This window comes from Canis lupus, chromosome 10 (genome assembly GCF_003254725.2).
Source record: "Canis lupus dingo isolate Sandy chromosome 10, ASM325472v2, whole genome shotgun sequence".
Classification (NCBI taxonomy): Eukaryota; Metazoa; Chordata; class Mammalia; order Carnivora; family Canidae; genus Canis; species Canis lupus.
The window spans coordinates 68,986,308-68,998,357 of NC_064252.1; positions in this window are offsets into that span (position 1 = coordinate 68,986,308).

The following is a 12,050-nucleotide window of genomic DNA, read 5'->3' on the forward strand; positions in this document are numbered from 1 at the left end:
TCTAGAAGCTGAAGAGCTCATCATTGATGAAGATGGCTGTGATTTTTTTTCTTCATTTTCTTTGATTCATGGAAAATAACAGACAAACCATGAGAAAAGAAAACTCAAACATTCCACTTCCTGTAGGATTCAATATTAGGAGAGTTCTTTTTTGCCAGATGAAAGACACTCATCGAGAAGAAATGGGAGTATAAAGAACCTTGAGGAGCACTTGGCTGGTTGAGGCAGAAGAACATGTGACCCTTGACCCCAGCGTTGTGAATTTGAGCCCCATGCTGGATGTAGAGATTGCTTAAATAATTTTTTTTAATTAAAAAAAAAAAAAAAAGCAAGAACCTTGAGACTATTGTAAGCATTGCAGAGAAGACTCTGATACTCCTATGGCCTCTGACTCCTTGATTGATCCACATTTCCCCCCACCTTCTACACCCACCTCGGCACTGTGGAAAATATCGTTCATGTTTCATTCATTACCCTGAATGGTTTGGCAAGAAACGCTTGAGCAAGGCAAGCTACCAATAATAAAGCCTGTAATATTATCTAAGGAAGTAAGGAAATTGACTTAAACATCCAAATTAGGGAGCTAAGGAGTTAGAACTCTGACTTCACAGGACTGGAGGCGAGTTGTGAAACACTGAACCTTCAGAGCCGATGGTCCCCTCGTGTCAGAGCTGACAACGCAATGCTTGCTCAACGCAAGCTGAAGTTAACCATCTATGATCGCCAATGGGTATCTTGAATGTACTCAAATGGAATCCAGGGGGAAAAAAAATGCAGACTTTGATACCGTTCTTGCAACACTTGAAAGCATGCAAAATAATACCATGGATTGTTTTTATATGGTATGTATAATAAAAATATAAACAATTTGCGTAGTAATAATAAACATCAACTTCAAATAGCAGTTATCTCTAAAGAGAGGGAGGAGAAAAAACATCAGGAAGGGAGCCACAGAGAGCTTTGACTGGATTTGTTCGTATTTTCTTTTAAAAATCTGATGCAGAGACGGCTTAAGGGTAAAGTCTTAGAGAGCCGTCATGTGGTATTCTTGGAATGTTCCTGTTTCTCTGAAATATTTCATAACAAAAGAAAAGTTTAATAAAATAAATTCTACATCCCCCACTTCATATTTGTGTGAGCTTGAGTTTCCTTTTGTTCTAGTTGCAAACAAACCCAATATAATACCTACAAGGCGGGCTGTTGTGAGACGTTCAGGGGGCCTCAGACCAATCAAGACACCTGCGTGGAGTCTGGAAGGAGGCGCCCTCAGGAGCGGCGGGGCCCGGGGACGTGTGGTGGGCCAGACTGGCCGATCGGGCACGTGGCGCGCAGCTGTCACGCTCTGCCCTAAAATAGGAGACCAGAGATGGCCCATTTTCCTTTGGACTGGAACAGATTGGAGGAATGAAGCTGGGTCCTGACGTTCCAGTTAAAACAGAAAGGCGGTTTGGATTTGTGAGGCTCTCTGCTGACTTTGGCTGGCCACGCTTACTGTTTCCACATCTGTCCTGGGGTCGGGGGCTCGTGCGCCTCAGCACTCCGGGGACCCAGGTTCAGTGCTGCGGATCTGTAAAGGAGCGACAGGCGGCCACCTGAGCAGGCGAGAGGCTGGAAACAGCCCAGAGAACGGAGGCCAGTTGGGAAGGGCTCCAGCCCCCCTCGGCCCACACCCCCGCTGCGGTGCCCTCGGTCACTGAGCTCAGTGGAGCGGCCTCCCTCCGCCCCAACGCTTCTGAATGCTCTCCTCCCTTTTCTGTTCCCCCGGAGTCCTCATTTCTGGGAAAACCTCTCTCCACTCCTCTTCCCCTGCCCTTCGGAGACCTGGCTCTCCCCCGAGGCCACCTCCCTTGGAGCCCCGGCCCCACACGCCAAAGCCGCCCAGAGGCAGTACTGGCACCTTCCTAACTTCTCCCACCACCGCACACCCCTCCATCTCTCCTCAGGGAGGGCATCAACCAGCGGTTTTAGGCACGGTCCTCGTAAACTCTAATGCTTCCCAGGCCTCTGACCTTGGCTTTTTCCATAGCACATAGTCTCTTTCTATCCATTCCCATGATTTCAATTTTCCCTATGAGTTAGTGACTGCTAACTCTGCACCTAACACAGATGTCTCCCCAGCATTCCAGATCCATCCTTCCAGCCCCTTCTGGATATGACTACCTGGATATGGTACAGTCGCCTCAGTGGCACATCCTCTTTCTCTCCCATCCCCGAAGCCCGCTTACCTAGAGCACTAGTGGCTCAGGCACCTAATCCTGACCCCATCTCCTGACTGCCACCTCTAGTTAGTGACCAAGTTCTGTTGATTTTGCCTCTGGAATAATAAGCTCTTCCATTGCAGCCCCACTTCCCTTCTAACTTCAGGAGCCATCGTCCATTCCCTGATACATAGTGCAGCCATCCCCTAATTTGCTCTCTGGCTCCCTGGCTTTGGCCTTCCAAACAGGTGCTCCAGAGTTATGTCTCTAAAACATAGCACTGATCGTGTCACACTCCTACAATGGACAATGGAGTTCAATACATTTCTGAAAAACAGAAAACAATACATAGGAGCTGGCAAGGGATGAAACAGGATGGAGGTTGCCACAGCTTCTAGGACTAGTGGAGGGGCCACAGCTGAAGAGGGAGACCCCTGCCCTAAATATCCCCAGAGAAGCTCCCAATTCAGAAATGCCAGGTGTTAGAGAATGGGAGGAAGGCAAAGGGCTGAAAACAAGGAGATTAATGAAAAGTCTGTATACAGAAGAACTGTCCCCCAACTTACCTCCTGCCTCCATCTTTTGCAGAAGTCCTAGCAGACTAGTATTCTCTAATCACCCCCTCTCTACCCTGGACAAACAAAACAGAATTCTTCCTTTTTAAGAGTAGACAAACTAGGAAAAACTAGGGAGGCCAGCGTAGGGCATTTAGAGCATCCTTGGTAAGATCCGACTTCCTGCTCACTCTCCTTCCCTAAAGCAAAACCTATGAGTTGAAAAGCTCCTCACGGACATGCAGACTATTTCTATTGCCTCATCCGTGAATACAACTAAGATCTCACTAGACTTTTAAGAGAAGCCTACCTACGCCGTGAAAGAGAAAGACAAAAAAAAATCAAGAATTGGGGAATTCAGAGACAAGGAGATCTCTAATTAGTATCTTCAGTGAGATTTTTAACATCACATATAATAGTAAGATACTACAAATAAAGGGAACAATACAAGAAGAAATTTAAACATCATCAGAATGATAGGAGTATAAAGCTAAGAAAGTCTCCTAGCAAAGAGAATAAAAGTAAAAGAAAATGTTAAATAAAAGAAAAAAAGGGAAAAGACCTAGAGGATTAATCCATCTGACCTGTAGAAGTCCCAGGGGAAATAAGAGAGAGTATAGAAAACAGAATAGGTGGAATTATTTTTAAAATAGTATCCTAATATCCCAGAGTTGAAGGAGACACCAACATCCCAGAGTTGGAGAATTTTTAGATTGAAGGGTCAACCAAATGCACTGCAAAAAAAAAAGGAAAAAGAGAGAAAGAGACAAAGTTACATGTTATAAAATTTCAAGATTCCCAAGGATAAAAAGAATAATCCTAAAAGCTTCTAGAAAGGAAAAACAAAATTGTCTACAGGGGAACAGGAATCAGACTGGTATCGGAAATTACATCAGAGATATGGGATTCTAGAAAACATTGGAACCAAGCCTTCAAATTTCTGAGAAAAATTATTTCAACACAGAAATATATACTGTGCCAAACTATCACTGGATCATAAAATTAAAACAAAGATATTTTGTGGCCTTCAAGGAAAGAAAACTTTACTACCTCTTAATTAACATACTGGAGAATGCGCTCCAGCAAAAAAAAAAAAAAAGAGAGAGAGAGAGAGTAAAACAGGAAAGAAGACACAGGATTCGGGAAACAAGAGATTCAACCCACAAAGTTAAGGATTCAAGATAAAAGCTATTCAGTACAGCGAGAAAGGAATCAGTCCAGACTGGAGCAAGACAGCAGTGGCCCCTGAGAGACTGAAAACCAAGGAGAAAGGTGGATTCTATAGATAGGATACTATTCTTGGTTAGTTAGAAGAACTTAAGCTTGTAATTCAGGAAGGCAATGCACGAAGAAAGTCATCTGAAAAAAATTAAAAGTGAGCAAAAAGATACAATCAATGCTCTAGTTGAATATGCAATGAAAGTATGCACATACTTATAATAAACAGTTTTTATTGTTGATTTTTAACTTTTGGATCAACATATAGCCAAATGATAAAAATTGATAACGGTTATAGTTATGAATGTATTAGCCTTAAAAATACAGAGGGAAAATTACAGATGACAAGCTGAGAGATGTGAGAGAGAGATGTAAATGGAAAAGAAGGGAAACCAATGGGTGCCTAGTGGCAGTCGGTTGAGTGTCCGGCTCCTGCTTTAGGCTGAGGTCATGATCTCAGGGTCTTTTTTTTTTAATATTTTATTTATTTATTCACGAGAGACACAGAGAGATAAAGAGAGAGAGGCAGAGACACAGACAGAGGGAGAAGCAGGCTCCACGCAGGGAGGCCAACGTGGGACTTGATCCCGGGACTCTAGGATCACGCTCTGGGCTGAAGGCGGCGCTAAATGGCTGAGCCACCGGGGCTGCCCCCATCTCAGGGTCTTGATAACAAGACCAGCCTCAGGCTCTGTGTTTCATGGAGAGTCTGCTTGAGATTCTCTCCTCTCCCTCTCTCTCTGGCCCTCTCTCTGCTCATGTGCACGTGCTCTCTCTCTCTCTCTCTCTCTCTCAAATAATTCAATAGGGACGCCTGGGTGGCTCAGTTGGTAGAGCATCTGCCTTTGGCTCAGGTCATGATCTTGGGATCCTGGGATCAGGCCCTACATCAGGTTCCCTGCTCAGTGGGGAGCCTGCCTCTCCCTCTCCCTCTGCCTGCTTCTCCCCTTGGTTGTGTGTGCTGTCTCTCTCTCTCTCTGTAAAATTAATAAATAAAATATTTTAAAAATAAATAAATAGGGGGATCCTTGGGTGGCTCAGCGATTTAGCACCTGCCTTTGGCCCAGGGCACGATCCTGAGGTCCCGGGATCGAGTCTTGCGTCGGGCTCCCTGCATGGAGCCTGCTTCTCCCTCTGCCTGTGTCTCTGCCTCTCTCTCTCTCTCTCTATGTCTATCGTGAATAAATAAATAAAATCTTTAAAAATAAATAAATAAACCTTTAAAGAAAAGAGAAGAAAGGGATGCTGTCTACAATTGATAGAACAAGAAATAAAAAGGTGACCAAAGTCTTTAAAGTCATGAAGATAGTTAGTGAAGGAACTAAAAATAGTGCTATAACTATATCACTGAGTTCAATCTTGACCTATTATTGCAAGAAGCCATTAAATAATGCCTAAATTTAATAAATCAAGAAGTGATAGGTAGATATTAAGTAGGAGCTCTGATGAAATATGACAGATTGAACACGTTTAGCCTCTACTAGTCAGAAACTCCACTATAGATGCAGTAAAAAAAAAAAAAGTTTGTTTTTTTTCTTTTAAAGATTTTATTTATTTGAGAGAGAGAGAGAGAGTGCAGGTGCACATGAATGCTCATAAGTGGGGGGAGTGCAGAGGGAGAGGGAGAAGCAGACTCCCTGCTGGGGCTCGATCCCAGGACCCTGAGACCATGACCTGAGCCAAAGGCAGATGCTTAACCGACTGAGCCCCCCAGGTGACCTGTAAAAAACAGTTTTAAGGCATAAACACACAAAGAAAAATAAATTGAAGTGTAAAATAAATTGATTGAAGTGATGGATGCACAATTCTGGGAATATACTAAATCCATGGACTTGTCACTTTAAATGTTGTGTGGAGCTGTTTGGAGTAATAATTATAGGTCAATAAGTTTGATTTTAATGCAAGAGAATGGATGATGAGAAAATAGGGACAAAAATCTCAGAAATTGGACAACAAATGGATGAGCAATAACCCACAGATCCCCTCAAAATAAAGAAACAAAACCACAATGGAGAAAGAGCCTCGGGATGATTTACACTACGGATGCATCGAGAGATCTGGAAATCAGCCACCCCGGGTCCCGGAGATGGAGTGAGGGGGGACAGGCGGCTGGCGAGCGGGGACTCGGGCCCAGGCCGCACTGCAAACACGGGCCCGCGGCACCTGCAGGCCTGAGACCAGGTGTGAGCGCGACGGGGCGGGCCGCGGCGGCCTGGCGGGCAGGTGGTGAAGGAAGGCGGAGGCCTCCTGTTTTGGACAGAAGCCAGCAGTAATGACAGAACCGGCCCCTCAAGAGCGAGCACTGTGAGCCAAGTAGCCGGGAAGCGCGGGGCAGCAGGGTCCCCCGAACTGAAGCGGTGGCCCCGTGAGGCCGGGGGGGCAGGGGCGGGGGGCTCTGCTGAAAGTACTTGTCGTCCTTCCTTTCTGCACAGCTTCACTGACCTGCATGCAGTTCCCGCGTGGGCGAGATCCTCCCCACAGTCCGTGGGTCGCGGGGTGTTTCCAGGGTTGTGCAACCGCCACCACACTCTAATTTTAGACCATGTGCATCGTCTCCCAAGGAGCCTTGTACCGCCGTTTTAATAACAAGCCTTAGAGAACTATTTCACTCGTTAAACTATGGTAACATAAAATAATATAAAAGCTAAATTTAAAGAAGAAACAAAGCAACAATTAAGAGTGGTTTCCTGCAGAGGCAGGGCTTGGGGACGGTGGCCTCGGAGAGGGGCTTGTATCTGCCTTTTTCTTTGAAAAGTCTACACGTACTGTCTTATTTTTGCATTCTCTTCAAAAGTCACGGCAATGCCTCGAGCACAGTGGAAAGTAAGATATCCCACGTGAGGCAGGGGCCGTAAACGCCCTTCAGGAGGCTGGGAGGTGACAACTGTCCCTCTGGCATCACGGTGGACCTGCACGGGGAGCAGCAGCCAGTGGTGACTTGAGAGCTGCGGCTGGGAGCCTACCACCCGTAGGCTGGAGTACGGGGTTGTCACCACCACAGGGCCAGGGCCCGAGTGAGTCTGCCCTTGGTGACAAGGTGCGGCCTCCACCATCAGACACGCGGGCCAGGGCTTCAGTGCATCTGCCTCCCGGGAGGAAGGAGGAATGTGGCATCTGACCTCTCAGCCAGACTTCTCTCCCCAAACAGCAGTTTGCACTCCTCTTGATTTTAGGTCCTTTTTATGTTTTCTATTTTCCTACACTCTTAAAAAAAAGAAAGAAAGAAAAAGACCATGGAACGGTGCTGGCCACAGGCATTGTTCTCGCCCTGCCTCGAGCTCTGTTTCTCATCTGGCTGCCGAGAGAGGTGGCCATTACTCTGCCAGCAAACTGTCTCTGGGAAGAAAGGAATGGAAAATGTGAGGGTATTTTCTTCCAAAATCCCAAAGAATCCTCACCTCAGCATAACCAATGAGAATTAGCTACACGACGAACCACACTGGAAAAAAAGAAAAACAGAGTCATAATTTCTCAGTGCCTGGTGGCATTTAAATTTATAGCAAGATCTCTCTTCCTGGACCCCAAGATGTTGCCGGGTAAGGGGAGGGCTTCCCAAAGAGGACTGGAGGAGTGAATCTCTCGGGTGAGGACCCCTCCTGCAGGGCCTTGATGGAATGGAGAGATAAGACCAGCCACCCCGGGAATGATGAGGAATTCGACTTAGATTTCAAGCTGAAGGTGGTAAACTGCTCAGAACTTCCAAACTGTGACCAAGCCTGCCCAGTCCCGACCACCCCTCACTCTCCCTAAGTATAAACCCCACTGGCCCTATTCCCAGGCTGCCGGTGGCACAGCCTTTGGGAGCCCACTAAGCCTATCACACATGTGCCCCAGAAAAGTTGATTTTGTTTGATTTTTTTTTAAACCAGAACATCTGGGTGAGATCCCTGTTACAAGAGTGGGACATAGAACAGGTAAGTTTTTACTGGGAAAAAAAGAAAAACGGTTAGTAGTAGGAGACCTTACTAGGAGGGCGGCCCTGCTAAGGGGATGTACCAGCTTTGGGCAATACTCAGTGGGACAAAGAGCAAACAAAATGGAGCAGAAATGATACAATGCAGTTAAACATGTGATCGGGAAAATAAAAGTGAAACAATGCAATAATTTATAGCAAACTTTTCCTTTAACTTATTTCAATTACTGACACCCACTTTATCTCAAATATGGTTCTTGAAAATAAGAACATTTATATGCAATGCAAATATACAACTAAAGGATTAAACACCATGAAGAAGTGCAATTCATCCCTGGGATGCACGGATGGTTCAACATACACAAACCAATAAATGTGATACATCATATTAAAAGAATGAAGGATAAAAGGAAAAGGATGAGCTCAGTTCATGCAGAAAAAAAAATTTGTCAAAATATAACACACTTTCATGATAAAAACTCCCAACAAATTGACTACAGAAGGAACATATCTCAATATAACAAAGGCCATAAACAACAAGTCCACGGCCTACATCATACTCAACAGTGAGAGGGTAAAAGGTTTTCCTCTAAGGCCAGGAGCAAGACAAGGGTGCCCACTCACACCACTCCTATTCAACATAGACTGGAAGTCCTAGCCAGAGAAATTAGGCAGGAATGAAAGATAAAAGTCATCCGTCCACATTAGGGGCGTCTGAGTGGCTTAGTCAGCTGAGCATCCGACTCTCGATTTCGGCTCAGGTCATGATCTCAGGGTCATCAGATTGAGCCCCGCATCAGGCTCCATGTCAGTGGGGAGTCAGCCTGAGAGTATCTCCCTCTCCCTCTGCGCCCCCCACCCTGCCACTCGTGCTCTCTCTCTAAAACAAAGATTTTATTATCTATTTTAGAGAGACAGAGAAAGGAGAGAGCATGAGTAGGAAGGGAAGGGCAGAGGGAGAGGGAGAATCTCAAGCAGGTTCCGTGCCCAGGGTAGAGATTTAAAAAAAAAAAAGAAAGAAAGAAAGAAGCAGAAAATCCTAAAGAATCCACAAAAGAACTGTTAGAACAAATCAACAAACTCGGTAAAGTTGCAGGACACAAAATCAACATCCAGAAGTCAGTTGCACTTCCATACACTGATAATGAAATATCTGGAGAAAAAAAAAAGAAAGAAAGAAAACAATGTCAATCACAATAGCACTAACAAAAATAAAATGCTGAGGAGTAAATTTAACCAAGATGAAAGATCCATAGAATGAAAACTATGAGACTTTGATAAAAGAAATTGAAGAAAATACCAATACATAAAAAGATATCCTATGTTCATGGATCAGAGAAATTAATATTGTTAAGACGTCTATACTACCCAAAGTCACCTACAGATTCAATGCAATCTCTGTCAAAATTCCTATGGCAATTTTTCACAGAAAGAGGAAAAACAATCCCAAAATTCATATGAAACCACAAAAGACCCTTAATAACAAAGGCAACCTTGAGAAAGAACAGTAAAGCTGAAGGCATCACACTGTCTGATTTCAAAAATACATTACAAAGGGATAGGAATCAAAACAGTATGATTCTGGCCTAAAAGTAGACAATGAGACGAACGGAACAGAATTACAACGCCGGGAATAAACCCAAACATATACGGTCAGCTAGGATTTGACAAGGGAGCAGAGTACTCAATGGGGAAAGAATAGTCTCTTCAATAAATGGTGCTGGAAAAAAAATGAATAATCACATGCAGAAAAATGAGATTGATTCCTTTTTATACCATACACACCAATATACAAAAATTAACTCAAAATGGATTAAAGACTTGAACATAATACCTGAAGCCATAAAACTCCTAGAAGAAAACATAAGGAAAAGCTCCCTAAGACACTGGTCTCAGCAAGAATTTTTTGGCTATGACATCAAAAGTACGAGCAACAAAAGCAAAATAAGTAAGTGGAACGACATCAAACCACAGCACTTCTGCACAGCAAAAGAAACAATCGACAAAATGAAAAAGCGACATGGAGAATCGAAGAAAAATATATTGCCAATTGCAAATCATAGATCTGATAAGGAGTTAATATCCAAAACATATAAGGAACTCCTACAACTCATAGCCAACTAACAATCCAACTCAAAAATGGACAGAGGAACTAAACAGACTTTTTTTTTTTCAAAGAAGGCATCAAATTGACCGAGAGGTACTTGAAAAGATGCCCAGCGTCACTCATCATTAGAGAGACGCAAATCAAAACCACGATATCATCTCACACCTGTTAAAGTGGCTACTATCCAAAAGCCAAAGGCAACACATGTTGCCGAGGATGTGGAGTAAAGGGAACTCTGTGCGCTACTAGTGGGAACATTAATTAGCCACAAAGGGAAACAATATGGAAGTTCCTCAAAAAATTAAAAATACGACCCCCCTACGGCCCAGCAGTCCTCCTCTGGGTACGTATGGAAAGGGAATGAAATCAGACCCTCAAGGAAATAGCTCCACTCTACGTTTATTGCAGCGTCACTCACAATCGCCAAAAAATGGAAACAACATAAGTGGCCATTTACAAAGGAATGGATAAAAAAGACGTGGAACCTATGTGCGCGGAATGTTCTTCGGTGAAGAATAAGAAGGAAATCCTGCCATTAGCAACACGTGAATGGAACTGGCGTCAATGCAGAGGGAGCACGTCTTCCTCTTCCCTCCCGTCCCGGTGTAACCACTGTCCTAACGCCGGCATTTCTCACCCCCGTGCTTACTATGGGATCTGTGAACATATAATATTGTTTTGCACTTTTAATGTATGTAAAATAGTGGCTTTTGGACTTTTCTACCATGCTTGGTGCAAGAAATGTGTTTTGCACTTTGATAAACGTGCACCATTTGGACAAACATGCACACGTACACGCGGAGGTACCCCTACGCACCTCTCTAACAGGTACTGCAAAAATGTTCCTAAAAATTAGTGTTTGCGTTCACATTGCCACCAGCACTATTAAAGTTTCTACTGCTCCACATCCTAACCACCGCTTCGTGCTATCAGATTTTGCATTTTTGTCAATCTGATGATGTGGAAATACGTATTTTATTTTGCATTCACCTCATTACTTTTTTTTTTTTGCATTCACCTCATTACTAACGATGTAAGATTCTTTTCATGCCATCATCATCCACTCAACTTTCTTTTCTGTAAATTTCCAACTTTATTGCCTGTCTCCTTCTACTCATAGTCACGACGTTTTCTGTATTCTGCACTCACTCTTTATTGGCTATCTTTGTTGCCAATTTCTCTCATTTTTGTGCAACCAAATTTATCCGACCTAACCTTTAACTTTTTTCCCCTATTTTGTCTTGTTTATCAAGTTTCCAAACCTTGAAGTTGTAAGGATATTTTTCTGTATTTTCTTATTAAAATCTTAAAGTTTTTAATTCCACATTTATAGTTTAATCCAGCTAGAAGTGTGTGTATGTCTGTGTGGTGGGGTAGGAATCCCATTTTATCTGTTTCATAGTTTATGATCCAAAACCAATTTATTAAGTGAGTCCATTCTTTCCCTGGTGCTTTGGAATGCTGTCTGACATAAGCCAAATTCCTAATATACATAAGTCTGTTTCCTACACGCTCTATTCTGTTTCATTGGTGGCTTTCTCTATCTTTATACCAGTATCACACTGTTTGAATTATTATATAGCTTTGTATAAACATTTTTAATTTCGTAGAGCAAACCTCTTATGATTATCATGAGTTAAGATTTTTTGGATTTTTTTGGCCTTCCCTCTTTTGTTTGAATTTTTAAAGCTACTTTGTCAAGTTCCATGAAAAAGACTCTCTTGAGAATTTTCACTGGAATTGAATTAATTTTAATTTCATTTGGACAAAAAACTGACATCTGTTATGCCACCCGTGAATGTGGTTTTTTGGTCTCCAACTACTTATGTCTTATTTTATGTCTTTCAATGAATTGCTTTGATTTTTTTCCGTAACAGTCTTGCACTCTCTTATTTCTATTTATTTCTAAGAGTTTAGAGATTTTTTGTTGTTGCCGCTGTTACTGCATATAGTATTTTTAATTAAATTTTCTAAATCTTGTTACTGATGGTTTTTGTACATCGATGTTGTTCTCAGTCACCTTTTGTCACTCTCATTATTTCTAATATTTCTGCCTATTG